Genomic DNA, 10427 nt, shown 5'->3' with positions numbered 1-10427 from the left:
ATAATGGCGGAACAAAGTGCATAATCTTGCCTGGAATAAACTTGGAAATTTGAGCGGTTCCCGGATTTAACCCGTAATAAACTGGAACTAGGTGTGGCACGGTGTTAAGGGATTTAATTAAGATTAGTCCGGAGCAATATTACGAACTTAGGGGCTAAGTTTCTAAGGAATGTTTTTTGCAACCAAAAAGAAAATGAGATTATTCATCATTTAAATTAAAATTTAGCATTGATCTTTTGCATAGTAAATTGTATAATAAAAATTGTATATCTGGAAAACAGCTGGGTATTTTGCTAGATAAATACCAAATTAAAAATATTTATTTTTGACCCTATTTTTGACCAAATATCTCGAGAACCATTACTCGTAGCGATTTTTACCAAGAGATCTTTTTTACGTAAAAAACGTCGTAAATGTATATTTTTTACTCAGTAGTTAGTAGTTTTATACAGGTTCGGACGAAAATGAATTACTCTTCAAACAAGTTAAAAAATATGTAGGTGGCGCCCTCTACAAGTAGATGTCATAGTGACATCAAAATCAAATTTATCATGTCAAAAAACTCACAGACACCATTTTTCATCCATTTATTGACGCATCCATTTTTTGACGGAAAAATTGAAAATAAACATGAAACTTCTACACCCTTCCGAAGTTTCCGGAATACTGTTCGGACCACCCCGTATAATTATAATCAATATTATACAGTAATTAAATTTGATATATAAAATTTCAACGTATCTTATTAAATCGAATTTATTTAGAAACAAAATATGCATTACAATTTCATCTTCCGAAGCAACAATAACTTACGTTTTCACTAATGCAAGAAGGATCCAGTTAATATCAAGAATTCCGCTCAAATATCGTTCCACGAACAAGAATTTCACAAAATATACACCGAGATGCGCAGGGAATAATGAAATATGCTTCAAATAAGGCTTGATTTCGTCAGATAATATTCACTGATGAATGTGAAACATTTAAACTTTGCGATATAATGTTCCGGCGGCGGCGACGGTATACGACCACATCGCTTACAGAAAGTTGGAATAATAGCCGAGCGGAATGTATAAACGTGCTTCGAACGGACTGGGAAAATTGAGTTACTTCTGCATTTTACCACAAATATGCTGGATCTAGGTGCAATGCGGTATTATAGGATTTAATTTACTATAGTTTTACAATTATTTTGTATGAGAAAATGTACTGAGAGCAAATCTAAACATATTATTAATCTTGATATCAGTATCAGGGTGCTACAAATTCGAGGTACGAGCATTGGTATCTCGGAAACCGTAATAGATACTAAGATGGTTAAATTGGGGCAAAGTTTCTCCTTGGGATGTTCACCAAAATGCAATCAAAAAAACTTTAAAAATTTCAAGGATTGCCGAGTTTTTTGGAAAAATCGTTTTTTTTTTAAATCAATTTTATTTTTTCCTGTCGTTACTTTTTAGAAAATCAAAAAACTAATTGAACATTCTCATAGCCACTTTATTAGGGCTATCTGATAGTATTTTTAGATTTTCTAATTAACTGATAATTTGTGAGATACACAAGCCAACTTAATTTTTTTAAATACGAACCTGCATTTTTTATTTGTAGTTTTGAAAGAACTCGGTTTTTTGAATACAATGATATGCCACACTTGATACTTTTTTTTGTTGTGGGTACTTTGACAATAACAAAACTATTTAATTATTATTTAAAATAATTTCAAGTCCCACGCTGGTTTTTTAAATTATTTAATCTGATTATATTCATCGCAACAATATTGTTCAGCGCTGATTAACATTGAATAAGAAAAATCGAGCGATTTTGAATCGTCGTTTAAATGTGATTTATATTTTGATTTACAGAATCTTTTAGTTTCATATAAACGTACATTTATTAACTTTCACAAACGAAACCCTACTTTAACATAATTGGTGTATTAAGCTGATAGAACGAAAAATTGCCGGACGGTTTCCGAAAACCACAGCAAGATATATCGAGACGTCTTACAGAATTATATTTTTATCGGCAATATATCTTATATCTACTTGAATTATGGACCAACATTTTGATACATAAATTATAAATATTGCGTTTGGAGTTGGATAGGTTTATATGGAAAATCATACAAAGTATACTTAAGAAGATTACAATAGAAAATACAGTCATGTTTGAAATATCATCTGTTCTATTTCCATGGAATTATATATATTTTCCAAAAATGTTTGTTTTTATAAATATAATGTTTTTATATTTGTTTAAAAGTAAAAAGGACTTAATAGAATATAATAGATACACAAGTATCACATATTTTAATGATTAATATAAAATTATAATTAAGAATTTACAGTCATATCCTGTTATATTATGATCTGTTAATAAAGAGTTCTTTTTTATGAAAGTAATTATTGGTCTTTAATCAGATAATTTTAATTTAAATGAATTATATCACTGATATAACTATATCAATTAGTATAGATTCGATCTTTTTAGTGTAATTTTATTTATTTTTTTCGTCATTAGTAATATAAAGGGATAAAAATATTTTTTATCCTTTATATTATATTTTTAGGTATAGTATATTTCGACCCCAGAAACACGTCTATGAGGTCTTTTTCACGATTTTATTTTTAAATTTGAAATTTTTTGAAAACATTTTTGGGATTTTTTTAATATTAGTTAAAAAACATAATATATTTTTATAATATGGAAACATAGGTGTAGTAGATTAAATTTAGAAGAAAGGAAACCCAGAAAAGATCGAGCGGTTCTGGAAATGTCAGCGAAATTTTTTTTGAAATTTTCAAAATATCTCATTTATTTTGGACTTATTTGAGAAACAGTAAAGAGAGAGTCTTATACAAATCTACCAGCCCTAAAAATATTTGCACTTATTTAAGACTTGCCCTGTATAACAAAGATTATTTCTAAACGTATTTTAATCTAAAGAAAGCATCAATTCTTCTCAAAGAGACCTGGTTTAAATTAAAAAGAAGAAGAAAGAAAACCGAGACTTTGAGTCTTCTTTCTTCTTCTTTTTAATTTATTTTTATCTGTATTTGAATGTAATTAGCGAGAAGAGAAAACAAAGAAAGTAATTTTAAATCAATGGGATAACAGAAAAAATTAAATCAAAAATGTAAAAGAAAAAACAACTTTTAATTAACTAATCAGATTTAATCCGCGTCCATAATTTCCAGTCCACTTTTAAGCGCAAAATTCAATCAGGCATTTTTGCTCCTAACTTGTGTCAACGAACTCCTAAAAATATCCCGAGTTATAAAACAACAAAAAACTGTCTCTTTTATCTGACGGCATTATCCAGCAGCGCATTTTTTGCGCGAAATTGAATTTTATTAGGTCCAAAAGAAAAACAATATTTTTAGGGTTTAGTAACTTTTAATTGGATTTCGAAATTGAAAGAGGGGTAATAGAAAACTCAGTTCGTTTCGATTTTAATTAAGAGAGCCGACGTGTGTTTTAAAAGAAAATGTAGGAAATATGAAGGTAAATTGGAATGGAGCAAACTTTTTTCTCTCTCTAATGAATAAAAACCTCTGCGCTGCCCACGGAGTTTGGTGAACTTTAGCTTGGAGTGGTTTTTTAATTTTGTGCTTTAAATGAATTAGTTTGGGATATTTTTGGATTCGAGAAAATTTCCCTTTTTTAAGTGTATAACATTAGTAGGACAAGTTTGAGCATAGTAGGACAGTTAAATTTAGATACTCGCGCATTAATAGAGTGGTTCCAACATGACTTTAATTATGACACAATTTAAGCGTATTTTGTGTTTTTAAGGATGTTATATGTTTTGAGTGTTACATTGTTTTCCTATCCTCCTTATTTTTTCCTAGATGCCTCGTATGTATGGAATTGTAAGTTGTATATATTGTGTACTGGTTTGGCTTGGTTTGGTCAATAAAAGATAGTGGATAGTCGTTTTTGTCAGCGCAAGTAGCGAAATACCCATCTACTCTTGTTATTTTACAATGTCAAAATGACAGATCCATCTGTAGTACGTACTGCGTACTACTTCGTGATATTAACAGAGCGAATAATAGTTATTAGGTTACCAGGTCTTTTTCTATTATCTGATTTATACTACTACTCTTCGATGGGAATAACTATTAATGCGGTTGTGTCTGGGGTGCCGTCATCCGAACAAATTTCCATTAATCCCCAATCAACATCGTTCGGAAGTTGTCAAAATTACAGTGGCAACCCCTAAATCAATTACACGTTAAATTTAGAAAGGGTAGGTTCGGAGCTCTTGTGTCTGTGAAAGCTCTAAGTGATACTATTAAAATTAATTGAAATCATTCATCATTTCTTTTTAATTCTATACATTATTCAATGCCAATATGCACCAAATGTTAACAAATATACGACATATATAGTATAATACCTACAGCAATATTGCAGTGACATAATTTTGTGATATGTATATGCGCGCATAATTTGAATATATATCTATATATTATAAATTATATAATGGAAAATAAATTTCTTGCAGTTTTAGGTATATAATAAAATTATATAGAGTTTCTTGCCTTGAAGTGCTAATATAGAAATTAATTCCACGCTGTGTTCGTCATAATGTGGATCAACCTGCTCTCACTACCGGTTTCGGGGCCTACCCCATCATCAAGGTGAGCTTGGGTATTTCCACAAAACGACGAGCACAGCGCAGAGTATATATACACGGCTTGTCGTAAAGTAGCGGTAAGACTACTTACTATCGATAGTTGTGCTTCGGTGGTACGAAAATACTACTATTGCACACAGGCCGCTATCTCGCGATGCGGACTTAATATCTTACCGCTACTTTACGACAAGTCGTATTTATATACTCTGCGCTGTGCTCTTCGTTTTGTGGAAATACCCAAGCTCACCTGATGATGGTGTAGAGCTCCGAAACCGGTAATGAAGCGATTAATCCGACCGAGCTTACAACGTGAAGTCTTCTGCGTAACAGTTCAGAAACTCATATATATTATAAATTATATGTATAGGAATACGCTATAAATTTGGAGATGCATATATTTTTATTTAACGAAAAGTTGTCATAAACCTGTATTTCATTGTCAGATGAACACAATCTGTATTTCATCCTGCAGTAACAAAAAGCTAAATATATTCTAATAAAATGTTTCATTTTGATTTAAAATAAATAAAGAAAATGTTAGTTGGGATACTAGTCCACTTCAATGCAGAACTGAATTTAAAAAAGCTTTATTAAGTAATATTTTACTGTCAAATGAAACGTACCGATTCAGTTTGGGGGTGAAATATTGCAGTAATCGTAACTGGCGTTGTTTTATGTTTCATATTCCAATTTTATAGTATTATTTTATTATCTAATAAATTATAATTATTACTCTTTGTTAATGTATAAGTAAATAGAGTTGATATATTTGTTATTAGTAAAACAGTTGTTAAAGACCTGTTGTTCCTGTCACTTTGATTATTTTAATTTTATGAAGTTGTCATGGTTTTATATTTACAAAAGAGGAATGTGTTAGGCTATAAGTAGTATGGATTATTTATTTTTTAACATTGATGGTCTGATAGATTACTATCGCACTTAAGATTAAGTCTAAAAAAGTCTAGCAATTTTCTTACTCTACAATTTTAAAAACTAAAATAATTTATTATCGAAATAATATAATCTTGTTGGCTAAGACTGAATGATTAGATAATTGTAATTAATCAGTAAATTTTATCTAATTACGTTAACGTTAAAAATATATATAATGAATTATAATTAAGTTAGTTTAGGAACACATGGTAATGCCCTGTGGCTAACTGCGTGGTTTGACTGTGGCTAATAGGGTTCCAGAACCGGGAAATGCCGGTCTCGAAAGTACTGGGATAATATATTCAAATTCCTAGTATTTTCGGGACTCAGTAATAATAATTAAAAAAATTTGTTATACTTATGATGCTTTATAGCGGTCGAAATTAAACTCTTCTAAATAAGTAATGTTACTTCTCTTTTAAAGTTGCTATAATGATTATTAACGATTATTGAAATTTAAATATCATATTTTTATATTTAGTACAACATTATTCTCAAATTTCATTAAACTCAATGTATTAGTTATATTTCATGTTATGTTTTTATAAGGGCATTTGCGTTTTTAATTCAAAAATGTAAGGCTTTTCTCAATTTATTTAATTTGGTTTATGCTGTTTGATGTGAGTTTTAAGTTACTTTTTTGCTTAACTTGCTACATAGTTTTTTCTTCGCTTGGTTCATGTTAATTTTCTGTTGACTGTTTACTTAATAATTTAATATTAGTTTCATAATAAAACTCTTTATATGGATTTTACTTTTAAAGCCATGCCTTTCTTGCCCCCTGATTGACAAACTGCACCGTACTTCATAAAAATTAATTAGTGCTTCTGGCGTTAGTCTTAATTTTTTATATAAAAAAACAGATTAATATATGACAACCAACTGTCGCTCATTTAATAACAATTTGTCCATCACTATTGTCATAAATCTCTACAAAAACACAAATTACTTTAACAACTTGTTAATATTAAACACACTAAAATGCATAAAGGTTCTATTTAAGTTTTCAGATAATATGGTAATTGAGATATTATTCTGTCAATCAAGTTATATCGATAATATATCCCCTACGTTTAATCAATGGCTAGATGGCGATAGTGTCTGCTATTTATCGATAAATATATCAATCACGAATACGTAGCGGAGCCGTCACGACGGCCAACCTAACGAATATAAAAGGGCCCGAGGGATGAAATATGGAAAATTGTTTGTGGAAAGGGTCTGACGATGCAGCCTGCTACCGGAAGAAAGCCTTAGCGTCAAATCGAGGCAATATATCACGAAAATATATATAATAAGCAGGGTTTTTAATATAAAAATGTTTGATAGAAAATATTTAGCAAAATGCAGGTGATGAGGAATGTGTAGTTTAATAGAAAAGGATGGGCATTTTTGAGAGTAACTTTTCAATATTATTTTAATATTATACAGGATGTAGAAATTAAATAATCTTGCAACTATTTCCAGGGCTAGTAGATCCGAGTTTTTCAAATAAGTCCAAGTGCTTATTTCAAAGTTATGTTAGAGTTGTTGACTTTGAAAATAAAAAAATGATTTTTGATAACTATGGATGGGTTTAAATATAAATCCGTCATGCATCGTCTCTTGTTGTTTTTAACCAGTTTTATTGGTTTATTTCAAAAATGACAGAGCGTATTTCAATTTATTGGTTTGACGGAACGACGAACGACAAACGGATACCGATGCGTATATGAACTCGCCTTTAGATTTTGACGCTCGTCAAAGTCTTGCCAAATTATAGGTTATAATTTTGTGTCAACTTTTGTCAAATACCCTGCGTTTTGGAAGATGATGCATTTGATTCGTTACATTCGTTTGTGGTAAAAGTCATCACACGAGTCCCATAACACTAATATAACACCACTAATAAAACACAAATTAAAATAACAGGTATTTACGCAATACTTCCCGAAATAAAATTAATTAAATTCAAAAACTTATCGTTAAAAACCATCAAGAAAAACTAAAAGCGACGTTTTTCTTTGTCAAATGATTTTTTCCCAGACGTCATGGAGATCTGTCAGTCACGGCCAACTTATCAAAATTTCGCAAGCGTCGCGCTTCGCGCAGGGGAAGAAAAGTACTAAAGCCGGTTCCAGACTACTATAAATGTACAGATGCTTGATTTACAATATCAAAATAATTTATTTTTGAGATTAATGTTGTTTAATGCTTTGAATAGCTTTAGATAAATGTTATGTTATCCAAAATGGGAAAATGGGGAAAATTGTTTTATAAATAATATATTTAAGTAATTTTTATATCAAAATATGTGTTAAGGTAAAATCAATAACTAATAATTATAAATTAATTGTGAAAATATTAAAAAGGGAATCAAATACATTATTTTAACACGCCTTATTTCAACTGTTTGAACTTTCTAAATCAAAATATCAACACTTAATTCAAACAAAGCTCACGTACTCATATCTTAACTAATTATAACTCCTCCCGTGTATACCACATGAAATAATCCAGCTACAGATTAAAATCCATTAAATTAATAGCATTTGTATGTAGCAACTTAGTACCAACACCAAGCATCCTTCAAATGGAAATTGTTTCACATTAATTTAAAATGTAGCTGTTGACAGGATTAGTAAAATTTTTCATTTATGTTTAAAAACTGTAAATATTAACAAACTATACTCCAAAGCTTATTTAATGAAATATTGAAATTTATTTAAATGTATTAATGATTTGAGAATTATTGTAATTATAAAATAGGCTTTTCTATAAAATGTATTTATGATCATAGTTTCATCATCCTTTTGATCGTGAATTCATTACACATGCCATTGATTTCGATCTGATATTTGATTCTCTATCTTTTAGACATCCTAAATTTAAATATCACTAGTATTTACCTTCATCTCGTAAAAGGTGCATTCACACGACTCGTCTACTTGGCAAGAATTTTTTATTGGCCTACAGGGTCTGGCGAGAATACGGCGTATATGGTCCTATAATAAATAATTTAGAAATTCTGTATAAATGCCCGACGCACCATGTATACCCTGTATACCAATTACGAATGTTTGTCAAGTACACGAGTCGTGAGAACGCGTCATAAGTTATTTCGCCGGACTCGTGTGCTTGGCAAACATATGTTATTGTTATACAAGTCCAGCATGATACGTCGTGCATCTATAGTTTCTATAATAAACAATTTAGATATTTGTATAAGTGCAAACCTAAAGTATGTATTAGGATGTATTTCAGGAGAATATTGTAACTTCTACATTTAAAAAATGTGTGAGTGGATTGGGATGATTTTTTTAAATGGAATACACCACTTATTTTTGCATTTGTAGCTTCTTTCTGATCACTTTATAATATGGTCTAGGTATCATTAAGATATATGTTTTGATAGTTTCAGAGATATTAATGAATATACAAAAATATATTTTTCAGCCTCTCTTAAAAATACAAAATGTCCTGAAATAAAAACTATACATTACATACTATACGTTACATATTTTAAGTTTGCACTTATACGAAATTTCTCAGTTGTTTATTTTAGGAACTGCAGATACCTGACACACTATTGCGGACCCTGTATATCAATTAAGGCGGATTCTGACAACTCGTGTACTTGTACAAACACTTGGTATTGGGATATACTTCCCATGTGGTGTGAGTGGTTCCTTGTGCAATTACTTGTCACTCAAAATTTAAAAAAAAATGTTGTTTACAAAGATAGTATACTTGCCATGTACGCAAATATTGGCGTACTTGTCAACTACAAACATTTGTTATGGCGCATTTTTCACCACTCGTGTATGACGACAAACATTTGTAATTGGTAGACAGGGTATACGTGGTGCGTCGGACATCATTATCTGCAGAATATATAGCTTTTCACACCACATTCTCGCCAGACCCTGTATGTCAATAAAAATACTTTTAAGTACAGGAGTCGTGTGAATGCGTCTTTATTGGGATATACTTGCCATGTGGTGTGAGTGTGTGTGTCACTATGTCACACACACGCGCGAGCTTCAACGATGTTATTAACAAAGACAGTATACTTGCCAAGTACGAAAATATTGGCGTACTTGCCAAGGATCCGAGTCGTCAAGAATTTTCCAGATGAACAAACCGTCTTGAGGAGCGTCCGCGTGTTTTCAAGATAGCCGTCAGACGAACTCCGTCGGACGCGCCCATGTGAAATTTTTCATATAAACTCATGGTACTTGCTCTAAGTTGGGTACGCTCCGTTGAGTTTTTTCAAGATAGCCGTCGGACGAACCCCGTCGGGCGGAGCATACGCGACCATGTGAAATTGCTCCTAAAAACCCATGGTACTTGCTCGAAGGCGCGGACGCTCCTTCGCGGACGGTCCGCTCCATTTGAAAGCGCTTTTAGTGGCGCTTATGCGGCGCGGCGCGTCGAGTAACAAATGATTGCAGAAGTAAACCGCTTACACGACATGGCAAGTATATACCAATAACAAATGTTTGTACAAATACACAAGTCGTGAGTCCGCCGTTTGTCAAGTATACGAGTCGTCAGAAGGTCTGTTCCCAAAGAATTCCTGACTAGTCAGCGCGTTTCTCATTAGTTAAAATGCATAGAAACCTGATTGTTGTCTGGTTTCTACACGACCAATAAAACGCTGACTATCGAGAGACTTCTTCAGGAGGCTGAAACCCAGAAACTTTACAATAATGTTCGAAAAAGAGGCGCCTTTGAATACACAAATAAAAAACACATACACATTCGTAATATTATACTCTATCACTTGTTTAATTTTAAATATTTAATTTTATTTAAAACCTTTGCTATATAAATAGAAAATCCTTTCAAAATTTACATAGACAATATTGTA

Source organism: Sitophilus oryzae, unplaced genomic scaffold (genome assembly GCF_002938485.1).
Source record: "Sitophilus oryzae breed Bouriz unplaced genomic scaffold, Soryzae_2.0 scaffold_1184_pilon_pilon, whole genome shotgun sequence".
NCBI lineage: Eukaryota > Metazoa > Arthropoda > Insecta > Coleoptera > Curculionidae > Sitophilus > Sitophilus oryzae.
This window is presented reverse-complemented; position numbering follows the sequence as displayed.